This window comes from Chaetodon auriga, chromosome 14 (assembly GCF_051107435.1).
Source record: "Chaetodon auriga isolate fChaAug3 chromosome 14, fChaAug3.hap1, whole genome shotgun sequence".
NCBI lineage: Eukaryota > Metazoa > Chordata > Actinopteri > Chaetodontiformes > Chaetodontidae > Chaetodon > Chaetodon auriga.
Window position 1 is genome coordinate 1485971 of NC_135087.1, and position 11530 is coordinate 1497500.

General features: G+C 48.7%; 1 protein-coding gene across 5 annotated transcripts in view; it reads right to left on the reverse strand.

Moving 5' to 3' along the window:
- Positions 1 to 11530, reverse strand: part of akap6 (A kinase (PRKA) anchor protein 6) — a 170799-nt gene that overhangs the window by 45663 nt on the left and 113606 nt on the right. The window lies entirely within an intron of this gene.

Genomic DNA, 11530 nt, shown 5'->3' on the forward strand with positions numbered 1-11530 from the left:
ACTGCACCTTTAAACCACTGCAGAAGAAGAGGACGCAACAGGATGACATCATCAAAAAGCGCCAGTTGAACTTCAGATGGTGGAAATTAAAAGGTATTAATGTGAGGAAGTCACATGCTTCATGCTCATTGGTTTTATTGGCTGATCGGTTTCCATTTCGCTTTGCCGCACTTTGCTTTTATCAAAACGCACAAACTGAAAATGCTAATAAAAACAAACGCATGGAAACGCAGCTGCTGATTGGCTGAAATCACTGGTGGCCCTGCCCTCCACCTGGACAGGTCACACTCTGCTCAGACCAGTTCCGAAACAGTTTCAGGTGCTGTTTTAGAAGCGTGACGGCGAACATGTCGTCACCTCTCCACGGCACAGTCGAGCTTTCTGAGCTGAAGGTCTTCAGCGGATCCATCGAGCTACAGCTGCCGTCCTCCACAAAGCGGGGAGCCTCGCAAACCTACAGGTGGTGAGTATTTGATACTCCACAGACGGCTCCTCAGCGCAGCGCTCCTTTAAGCGCTCTTTCAAAAAGCAGCAGATCTTTTCATGCTTGTTGTTTGCAGCTCATCTCATGATGAAATGTCTGAGGCAGTCGTAGGAGTTTTCACTCGCAGCTTCACCTGCTTTGACCACTTTAAAGGCAGAACTGTCGCAGCTCTGCAGACGTGCAGGCGGCGCTCGACGGCAGACTGCGGAGTCCTTTCTGGAAGGATTTTAAAGAAATGCTCCATTTTGTCGCAGCGAGCGTCGCTGAATGCTTTCTTCCTCCTGGTTCAGGCTTCTGTTTGAGCGCCGTGGTCGGGAGCAGCACAGCACTCCTCTGTTTACACCTGGTCTACTTCTCTTTTGACACTTTATGGTTATTAATTGGCTTTACTCCACATAATATGATGCATTCTCATCCCAGATATCTAATATTTGATCTGTTTTGTGTTCCTGCCTCTTAAACCTCTTCTCCTCTGTCTGACTGAAGGAAACCATGCTGTAACACTGAGAGCTGATTCTACGACGACCTTCACACATAAATCCAGCATCCAAACACTTTCTGCCTCTTTGCAGCTGAAATCCGTCTCTTCGCTCGTCATCTCGTTCCTTCTCGTTCACTTTTTGTTTAACTTCACTTCTTTCAGTCTGGACTTGTTTTGTCACGACCTTTGTTTTCTCTCCTCCTCTTTTCACTCCTCGCTCCTCTTTCACATCCTCCTTTTCTTACTCTAACTTTATTCTTGTCTCTGTCCTTTAAAACATCTCCTCCTCCTCCTCCTCTTTTGTTGTTCCCTCCATTTTTCCAATCTGTGTCTCAACACTTCTCCATCTTTATTTTCTTTACTGTAATCCTCCTCCTCATCCATCTTTTTCTCCACCCACCTCCTCTCTTTCCTCCCTCTTTTTGGCTGTTAGCGTAACTCCTCCGATGCCTCCATCTTTTTTTTTTTTGCTTAATTTCCCTCCTCCTCTCTTTTCTCTTTCTCCTCTTTTCATTTTCTGCATCGATAGCTACTTGATTCTACTTTTCCCTTGTCGTTTATCATTACTGCCCGGCCCCATTTGAATATTTAAATGTCTCGTCTCTGACTGTGTGTGTGTGTGTGTGTGTGTGTGTGTGTGTGTGTGTGAGAGGGTGTACGCGTGTGTGCATGTGTGTGTGTTTTTGCTGTGCTGTCATCAGAGAGGCGGCGGCCATTTTTCAACGTCGCCGATTCTGATGGAGATGCTATCGCTCGGCGCTTCACGGCCATCCATCCCCTTCACTTAGCTAATAGCCACGCCGCGAGAACGAGGGATCGACAGCAAAAAAAGAGACGAGTTGAAGGTAAATATGTCGGCGTCGCACTCGTCTAACAGTCAGGAAATTATACGATTTATTCGCTGATGGCAAATATTGATTTAAAAAGGGGAAAGGGAACTGGTGGAGGAGGGGGGGAGGGGTTGTTTTGTTGTTGTTGTTTGTTTGAAGGATGCCACTGATCCAAAGTCAAAGAAAGGGGGGGGGGGAGATAGACACGCCGATTAAAATGCATGAGATCCGAACTTTGAGATAAGTGCTGAGAGAGGGATCTTTGAGAAATGGGACGGTGGAGGGGAGGAGGGGAGGCTGGGAGTGATGGGGGGGGTGCATGGATGGCTAGTTGTGATGTATTCACGCCTCAAGTCAATCTCCATGCAAGGGTGGACTGAGACACACAGGCCCGAGGACGGAGGGAGACGCAGAAGAAAGAGGAAAAGACAAAGAGATGGAGAATGAGAGAAGAGCAGAGTGGAAACAAACAGAGTGAAGAAGAGCGCCGCCGCCAACGCGCCGCAGACGTGACAGGACGCCACACATGGTGAGGTGAACTTTGAAAAACATGCCGGCAACACCCGCCGCCGCGTTCAGCTTTCAGCCAATATCCACCGAAGCAAGAGAGCGACGGGCGAAAGCGCGTTCAAAGCGAAGCAGGACGTCACTTCAGCTCCTGACGAGCAGAGAGCGGACATGTCCGCAAGATTCAGCCGCCCAAACACCGAAAGTCTGCAAAGACGAAGACCAGCGGCGCCGCGGGAGGCAAGACAAAGGTTTCCCCGCCGAGGAGGGACACGGACTGAGAGGGACTCAGAGAAACTCGTCCTCTTGACTCGTCTGTCCAACATCACGTCAGTGTTTTTCACAGTAAAACGTTCGAACTCTGGAGCCAATCGCTCAGTTTACAGGGAGAAAAGACGAACTGTGAGAGTTTCACACACTGAACGTGAGCCTGTGAAGCTCTCCTCCATCTCACTTTCACTTTTCACTAAACCTTTATTGAACCAGGAGGTAATCCGCTCTCTCCCTCAGGTTCAGGGTTCAGGGGAGAACCGTGAAGTGAACTCTGACCTCCGACCTTCTGCCTCCGCTCTCCTCCTCAAATCTGTTAATCTGCAAACTCTTCCTGCTCCTGAAGTCGCTCAAAGTTTGCGAGCGCGAGCTCAGTGTCTGGACTCAAATCATAGAACATCAATTGTGACTAATTTAAAGTGATTAGCTGTTGCTCCGGGCCCATATGTTGGAGATCCAGTTCAGCTAAAGCTGTTAGACACATTTTATTCCTCAGCACTTTGAAACAGGGACGATCAGACGTGTACATGTGGTTTCTGTGCGTGAGGATAAAACACATGCAGGACAGTATATGAACAAACATGCAGATTATCAGGATACGAACATGTTTTCAGAATGAGCCAAACCTTAAAGAGCCAGCGCACTCCTCGTCTGAGTTCAAAGTTAACCGAAACCGAGGAGGGCGCCATTAATGTCGCGAGCCTCTCCTCCAGGAGCACAGGGGCGCCTCCTCCTGCGCTGTGATACAGCTGACAGGCGTCGTTTGAGGGATAAATAACGCTTTGATTTTAGGCTGAACTGTCCCTTTAAATGCACAGTTTAAATAAGCTGGCTGATATTTTTCACTTTATTTTCTGACATTTCATCGACTGAACAACCAATCAATGATGAAAACGCGTCGTTTGCAGCTCTGACTTCATCTATTTGTCAATATTCAGATATAAATATACCGAAAATCTGCTTTAAAACACGTGAAGCAGCAATAATTGGTTCAATATTTTGCAGATATTGGATATTTTCCACAAAACAAAGTGAATTCAAACACAAACATGCTCACAGAAATGTTGTTGGAGGCGTTTTTAATTCACAAACAGCAAACAGACAAACACACGTCTCATATTTCATCACATACGAGCGTTAAAAGACGTCTTTCCAAAAACAGAGAAACGAGGGATAAACGCTTGACAAAACAGACGGGGGGGGGGGGGGGGAGCGGAGGGGAGGGGCGGGGGGAGAAAATCAACAAGCAATCATAAGTTTAATTTGGTCTCCATATTAATGAGCGCGGAGCTGAAATGTCAGCAAAAATGCAGTCATACATGAAAAACATTTAATGCGCTCTGAACATCGGCGTTTTTTCTGCCTCTTCTCGCAGATTCATCTCATCCTCCAAATGAGAGAAGTTTGTCGAGGCTGCGTAACGGAACCATTCTGTCGTTGCCGCAACTAAAGTTCGGGGGAAGTGATAAGGACGCATCTTCATCCTCCTCCTCATCGTCTCTCCTCCTCCTTTGTTTCTCTTCTTCTTCTCCTGCTCTTCTTTTTATCGTTACTCTTCTTTGTTCTTCTCTGGCTGTCAGCCTCTTCTGCTTCCTCTCCTCCTCCTCCTCCTCCTCCTCCTCCTCCTCCTCCCTCTTCGTCATCACTGACCACATGTCGGACTCCTCTTCATGAACACTGATGTCAAACACGGCTGCATTTTGCTGCTTATTCTCCAGACGAACGCTGATTTGGACGGTTCAGAAAAAAGCTGAATTCCACTAAACGCCTCTTTTGTTGTTGTTTATGTTTTCTTCAGCGTTTGCATGTGACAACTCCAGGATGAAGACGATGAGATGAAGACTGTGGTTGTAAGACATGAACTATGGTTAATATACAGCTAAGTTCTTGAAGAAGAACATGGTGTATTCCTGCATTATGACTGATAAACAGTGTCTGTTCACTATCAGCTCCACTCTAAAGACACTGAGCTGTAAACAACAAACGTCGTTTATTTTTCAGTTATTAAGCTCATTGTTTTTGCCGTAAACACTTTTTCAGCTGTGAAGGGAAAATATGTATTTATAGGCCAACAGGAGTCCATCTTAAATCCTGAACGAGCATGAAACAAACAGGCTGGGTGAGATGAACTCTGACCTCTGACGGCGGCTGTTACTGGCGCAACTGCTCCCAGTATAACTACAACCAGTACGCAGACACAGACACTCATCGCTCATCACAGCAATCCTCTATTTTTTTGCTCTCCACTGTGTGTGTGTGTGTGTGTGTGTGTGAGCGGCCTCCACTGTCCAGCAGTGACTTGTCTATATGTTCCTTGGGTTTGTCTTCGTCTCACGTCTCAGCGACGTCTTTCTGTTGGTCTTTTCTTTACGAGCTTCGACAAACGAAGTTAAATAAATTTCAGCCTGTGAAGTTTAACGAAGACGCGTGACACACGTTGAGCCTGAGGACGTATCTTACAGCTGGACAGAACACAGACAGACCTGAGGAATGGATGACAGATAGCGTCTCTGCTGTGTTCAGGATCGTTCTTCATGACGGTTTTCAGACGTTTAAAGAAGCTCAGGCTGAACTTTCTGTGCTGCTCAGAGCTTCTGGAAGTTTCTCTTTCACCAAATTAAAACCCCTCTGTTTGGACAAAAAGATGCAAAAAAAAAAGAAAAAAAAAAAAGGACTTTCTCTCTTTCCAAACGAGGCGACAACAAAAGACCCGGCAACATGTTTTAATTGTCGCCATGGAAACCAGATGAATGAGCCGTTTGACTGGCCGGTGGAGACGGCTCACCATTCAGCCTCACAGCGAGTCACGTGTGTGTTTCTGTGTGTGTGTGTGTGTGTGTGTGTGTGTGTGTGAGGTCATTAGCACAAAGCAAAGAGGGTGAAATTTCTACCAGTCTGTTGAGACAGAGAGACGGGGAGGGAAGACAGAGACGAGGACAGACGGCTGAATGAGCGCACATGACTGTCCATTAAAGAGCAAAACCAAAAACCAATAAACAATCGTCTCCACCGATCACAGACGTCCTGATTGGCCAGAAAACGGTTTATTCATTCGGTTTAACCACACAATAAAAGTGTAGCTTCACTCAGCGTCTTCAGTTCGTTGTATCATTGGAGTTTAGATCATGTGTTCATAACCACGTTCTGTGTTCGACATCTTGGTTCAAACTGGCCTGAATTTGGTTGAAAAGTGAAGTTTTTCAGGTCTGGGCTGGATGAACGGTGATGACGCAGTCAAAGAGGAAACATAAGAGGTGAGCTGTCTCGTTAAAAGTATCTCAGATGTTGTCAGATGAAAATCACTTCAGTGACTGGATTCGAGTTTGAAGCAGATCCTTAATAATGAAATGTGCTGATGTAACTGCTGGTGAAATTAAATGCAACCCAGACATGTAAAAAGATTTTCAGAAGAGCTGCTTTCACTCTAATCCAGACATTTACATGTTTTGTGAAGCACAGATTATAAAAACATCCTTCCTGTTTCTGTCCTCTGCTACCAGAACAGGAAGTGGAAACAGCAACGATACAGGAAAGAAGAAGAAGAAGAAACTGACAGTGAACAGCACACCTGCAGGAACAGGAAGTAACAGGTGTGTTCGTGGAAGGGAGGCTGGGATGAGCTCAATCAACTCAAGAAAAACTCTCAAAAATCTCAAAAACTACCGTGAACAAAAGGCTGCTGTGAATATTCAGAGTCTCCTGAAAATCTGAATCATTGAAGTTTATGAAGGAAACGACGTCGACTGACTGATTTCACTCTGCGCTGGTACAAAAACACCAGCGAGAGACGAACAGAGAAGAAGAAGAAGAGAGAGAGCGTTGGCTGGAAGGAGGCTGAGTCAAACAGGCTGTGGTATGCCGCTCGTGGGTGATGCCAGGTGACCTCTGACCCGCTAAGAACCCTGGGAATTCTCTTGTGGCAAGACAGTACGAGACGAAACAATACGAGCAGAAGAAGAAGAAAACGCAGAGGAATCCCAGAATATTCAGCCAGAACCAGGCTCGGGTGAGGCTCCAGTTTGGATCCAGTTCCACCAAACGAACGCGTTAGCGAAGCTTTTGTTGACGACGTGCAGGAACGTCAGCAGGCTTCTGGTTTACAGCCGCCGCCGCCGCCGCCGCTCGCCGCTCACACCGCCGAGGGTCTACGAAGACACTGCCAGGCGTCCTGTGCATCAGCCGGCCCACAAAACCTCAGAGCTCAGGGTCAAACTGAAAGGTTACGAGTGACTTCTACAGAAAACAGACCAATGGACTGCAGCGGGTGTGATGGAGAATGTAAACAAACTAGTCAAGTAAAACACCTGCTGCACCTACAGCGAAACAGCTGGATGAGACCAGGTTCGGTCTTAATCTGGGTCACTCAGATTAAGGAGAGAGATTAACATTTGGTTTTCTTCAAAGGGATCTCTCAGTTTTAGAGTCCAGACTAATGTTAGGTTTGGGTTCACGGCCTGTCAACGAGTGTCCTCATGAGTGTAGAAGGATAAACACCAGTGTGTGTTTCTGACCCCATAGGAAGCTGGATGGATCGCACTATTCAGCATCTAAACAAAGAGCGCCTTTATACTGAGGGGGGGGGGGGGGGGGGAGAGAGAGAGAGGAGAGGGAGAGAGAGAGAGAGAGGAGAGGGAGGGGGGGAGAGAGAGAGGAGAGGGAGAGAGAGAGAGAGAGAGAGAGAGAGAGAGAGGAGAGGGAGGGGGGGGGAGAGAGAGGAGAGGGAGCGAGAGAGAGAGAGGGGGAGGGGGGGAGAGAGAGAGAGAGAGGAGAGGGAGAGAGAGAGGGGGAGAGAGAGAGAGAGAGAGGAGAGGGAGAGAGAGAGGAGAGAGAGAGAGAGAGGAGAGGGAGAGAGAGGGGGGGGAGAGAGAGAGAGAGGAGAGGGAGAGAGAGAGGGGGAGAGAGAGAGAGGAGAGAGAGAGAGAGAGGAGAGGGAGGGAGAGAGAGAGAGAGAGAGAGAGAGAGAGGGGGAGGGGGGGAGAGAGAGAGAGAGAGAGAGAGGGGGGGGAGAGAGAGAGAGAGAGAGAGGGGGGGGGGGGGAGAGAGAGAGAGAGGAGAGGGAGAGAGAGAGAGAGAGAGGAGAGGGAGGGGGGGAGAGAGAGAGGAGAGGGAGAGAGAGAGAGAGAGAGAGAGAGAGAGAGAGAGAGAGGAGAGGGAGGGGGGGAGAGAGAGGAGAGAGAGAGAGAGAGGAGAGGGAGGGGGGGAGAGAGAGAGGAGAGGGAGAGAGAGAGAGAGAGGAGAGGGAGGGGGGGAGAGAGAGAGGAGAGGGAGAGAGAGAGAGAGAGAGAGAGAGAGAGAGAGAGAGGAGAGGGAGGGGGGGAGAGAGAGGAGAGAGAGAGAGAGAGGAGAGGGAGGGGGGGAGAGAGAGAGGAGATTTGATTTTTCAAACCACTTTTATTTGCTCACCGGTCCAAAAGAAACAACAGTAGTATTAACAGTTCAGTGCTCAAAATAAAAACAGACCAACAACAAAAAAAAAAAAAAAAAAAAAAAAAAAAAAAAAAAAAAAACCTCCACCTTACAACACAAAGATTAAGACATCTTTAGCTCAGTAGATGTCCAAAAAGCAGCTTTTTCTCTTCCACTGAACACAGCACATCGTCCAGACACCACGTGCCTTCAAACTCATCCAAGTTCTGTGTTAGACTGAAGAAATTAAAATCCGTCCTCAGTCGGGTTTTCACCATCCGACAGAAGATCAGCCTGACATCAGTGTCCACAGAACTCTCCATTCTGTTTCTCCTGCTGATGTAAATGGCCATTTTGGCCTGACCAATCAGGAAGTTTAACAGCTGACCTTTTGATTTATTTTTCTTTTTGTACTTGTGACAAAGAATGAATGTTTGATGCGAGAAAACCTCCTGGAACTTGGAGAAAAACACATTCAGCAGGTAAAACAGAGCAGAGAGACGTGCACACTCCAGGAAGCAATGAAAAACAGTTTCTCTCTGAGCACAGAAAGGACAATCAGGCCCAACATCTGGATTGATGACTGACACGAAGGCGTTCACAGGAAGCACAGCGTGCAGAAGCCTCCACTGTAAGTCTCCCACCCTCCTGGTTAAAGGAGCTTTGTACAGCGTTCTCCACTCAGGCCTCTGAGCCTGTGTGAGGGCCAGCCGAGCTCTCCAAGGAGTGTCCACTCGCCCCGCCAGTTTACGCTGGTTCAGCACTTTAACCAGTAAACAGTACATAACTTTGCCTGTTAAAGTCCTCAGTGTGTACTCACTGTTCACCTTTAACATGAAATCATCAGCACATTCAAACACCGGAATCATTTTTAACTCGGGGAAGGGATCCGAGTCGTCCGCTGCTTTCAGCCCTGCACCGTGTGCAGCAGCTAAAGACCTCTCTGAGTCCGTCAGCTGCTGTTTCCAGCCTCCCAGCAGGTGGCTGATGACCCTGGCAGACCTGACCCCGACACAGGAGGCCAGACCTGCAGCATTGTCCATAGAGGGGCCGCACAAGTCCATCACCCGGCCCAGTGTAACAATCTTGGCCTCACACAGTCTCTGAAGCAGGGACGGTCCTGCTGCACACCTGAGCCGAGTCCCGTAGACCACCGGCTCCTTCAGAAGCCAAAAGAGAGAGTCACCGTGAGTCTGTCTCTCTTTTTTAAACAGACTCCACACTTTAAAAAGTCCACGGTAGAAAGGCGGCAGATTGTCCAGCCTAACTCCACTCGTATCCATTAAGAAGAGGGACTCTGCCAGTCCCAGTCCACCACGGCGCTCTAGAAGGGCTCGAGACACAGGTCTCCAGACCAGGTCTGCCGGTCCGGACAGCAGTCTCTGGATGAACTGGAGCCTGAAGGCCGCTCCTCTGCTCGCCAGGTGCACCAGCCCGTGCCCTCCCTCGTCCTTAGGCAGGAAGAGGACGCTCTGCGGGATCCAGTGCAGACGGTCCCAGAAAAAGTCCACCATGACTGCCTGCACCTTGGACAGCAAGTTCAGGGGAGGGTCCACACACGCCAGACGATGCCACAACATGGAAGACACAAGGTTGTTAATCACAAGCACACGACCTTTAAAAGACATTTTTGGCAGAATCCATTTCCATTTGTCCAGCTTGGCCTGGACCTTTTCCAGTACATTCTCCCAGTTTTTGGAAAGAGAGGATTCATCTCCGAGATGAACTCCCAGATACTTCAGTCCTCCTCTCTTCCAAACCAGGCCTCCTGGTAGCACCAGCTTTCTGCTCAGCCCGTCACCCACAGCTAAAGCCTCGCTCTTCAGCCAGTTGACTTTAGCTGAGGAGATTTTACCAAAGTCCAGGACGGTTTGATGCAACCTATAAATGTCTTCCTGTTTTTTGACAAAAATGATGACATCATCAGCATATGCAGACAACACACATGGTTTTTTAAGACCTGGAAAAGAAAAACCAGACAGCTTTGATCTCAGACAGTGTAAAAGAGGCTCGATGGCCAGAGAGTACAACATGCCTGAGAGAGCGCACCCCTGTCTGACGCCCCTCAGGACTTTAAAAGGAGCACTTAAAGCACCATTAACTTTCAGTACACTCTCAATGTCACAGTACAGGACCCTGATCTTGGCTATAAGACCAGAGCTCAACCCAAAAGCTTGCAGCGTCCGCCACAAGTACTGGTGTTCAACCCGGTCAAAAGCCTTTTCTTGGTCCAGAGAAATCAGACCAAGCTCACAGCCCAATGAACCAGAGAGGTCCAAAATGTCACGAATTAAAGCGATGTTGTCAGTTATCAACCTGCTGGGTACGCAGTACGTCTGATCCCTGTGAATGATCTGCTCCATCACTTTTTTCAGCCTCTTGGCCAACACCTTTGACAGCAGCTTATAGTCTGTGCAGAGTAAGGACACGGGCCTCCAGTTCTTAATGTCCTGCAGGTCTCCCTTCTTTGGAAGCAGGGTGAGAACAGCCCTCCTGCAGCTCAGAGGCAGTTGTCCCTTACTCAGACTGTCTCTGAGGACGACCAACAGATCTTCCCCCAGCACTGGCCAGAAAGCCTTGTAAAAATCGGCGGGGAGGCCGTCTATCCCCGGAGCCTTCCCGTTCTGCAGGCTCTGCAGGGCCTCCTGCAGCTCCCGAGCAGACACTGGAGCCTCCAGCTCGACAATGTCCTCTTCACAGACCTGAGGCAGACCCTCGAAGAAGGCCGTGGTCACCTCAGGCTCCTCCTGGAGCTCGGCCTTGTAAAGTCTTTTGTAGAAATCCGCAGCGTGCTGACGGATCTCAGCAGGGTCGTACAGCAGCTGTCCGGTGTCAGACCGCAGAGAGTGCATCAGCCTCTTCTGTCCACTCTTACGCTCTAGACCGAAGAAGAAGTGAGAGGGAGCGTCCATCTCAGCGATGTGCCTGAAACGTGAGCGGACCAGAGCGCCCTGAGCAGAGATACCCAGCAGGTCAGACAGAGCTGATTTTTTATCTTTGAGAACTTGAAAATGTTCTCGATCTCCTGTGGAGTCTGCTAGATGTTGAAGCTCCACGACTTCTCTCTCCAGATCTCTCATAGACCGGGCCATGTCCTTTGTGACATTGAAAGTGTACTGCAGACAAAGCTGCTGGATCTGAGCTTTGCCCACGTCCCACCACTGTTGCAAAGAGCTAAAATCAGACTGTGTTTGTCTGAAATTACTCCAGAAGGACTTAAAGGCCTTTTGAAACCTGTTGTCTGCTAGCAGACTGGTGTTAAAGTGCCAGTACGCACTCTTACATTTAACGTCTCTGACAGACAGCACACAGTGCACCAGAGAGTGGTCAGAGAAACCCACCGGGCTGATGGAAACACCTTTAAAAACACTGAAGTGATGGTTAAAACAGTACATTCTGTCCAGTCTGGCCAGAGACATCCAGTTATCTCTGCTGTGAGCCCAGGTGAACTGTCTCTGAGCAGGATGGAAACGTCTCCACACGTCACAGAGATCAAATGTTTCGACGAGTTTCATCAGAGCCCGTCTGGAAGCAGCGTGAGGTTCTTGATGG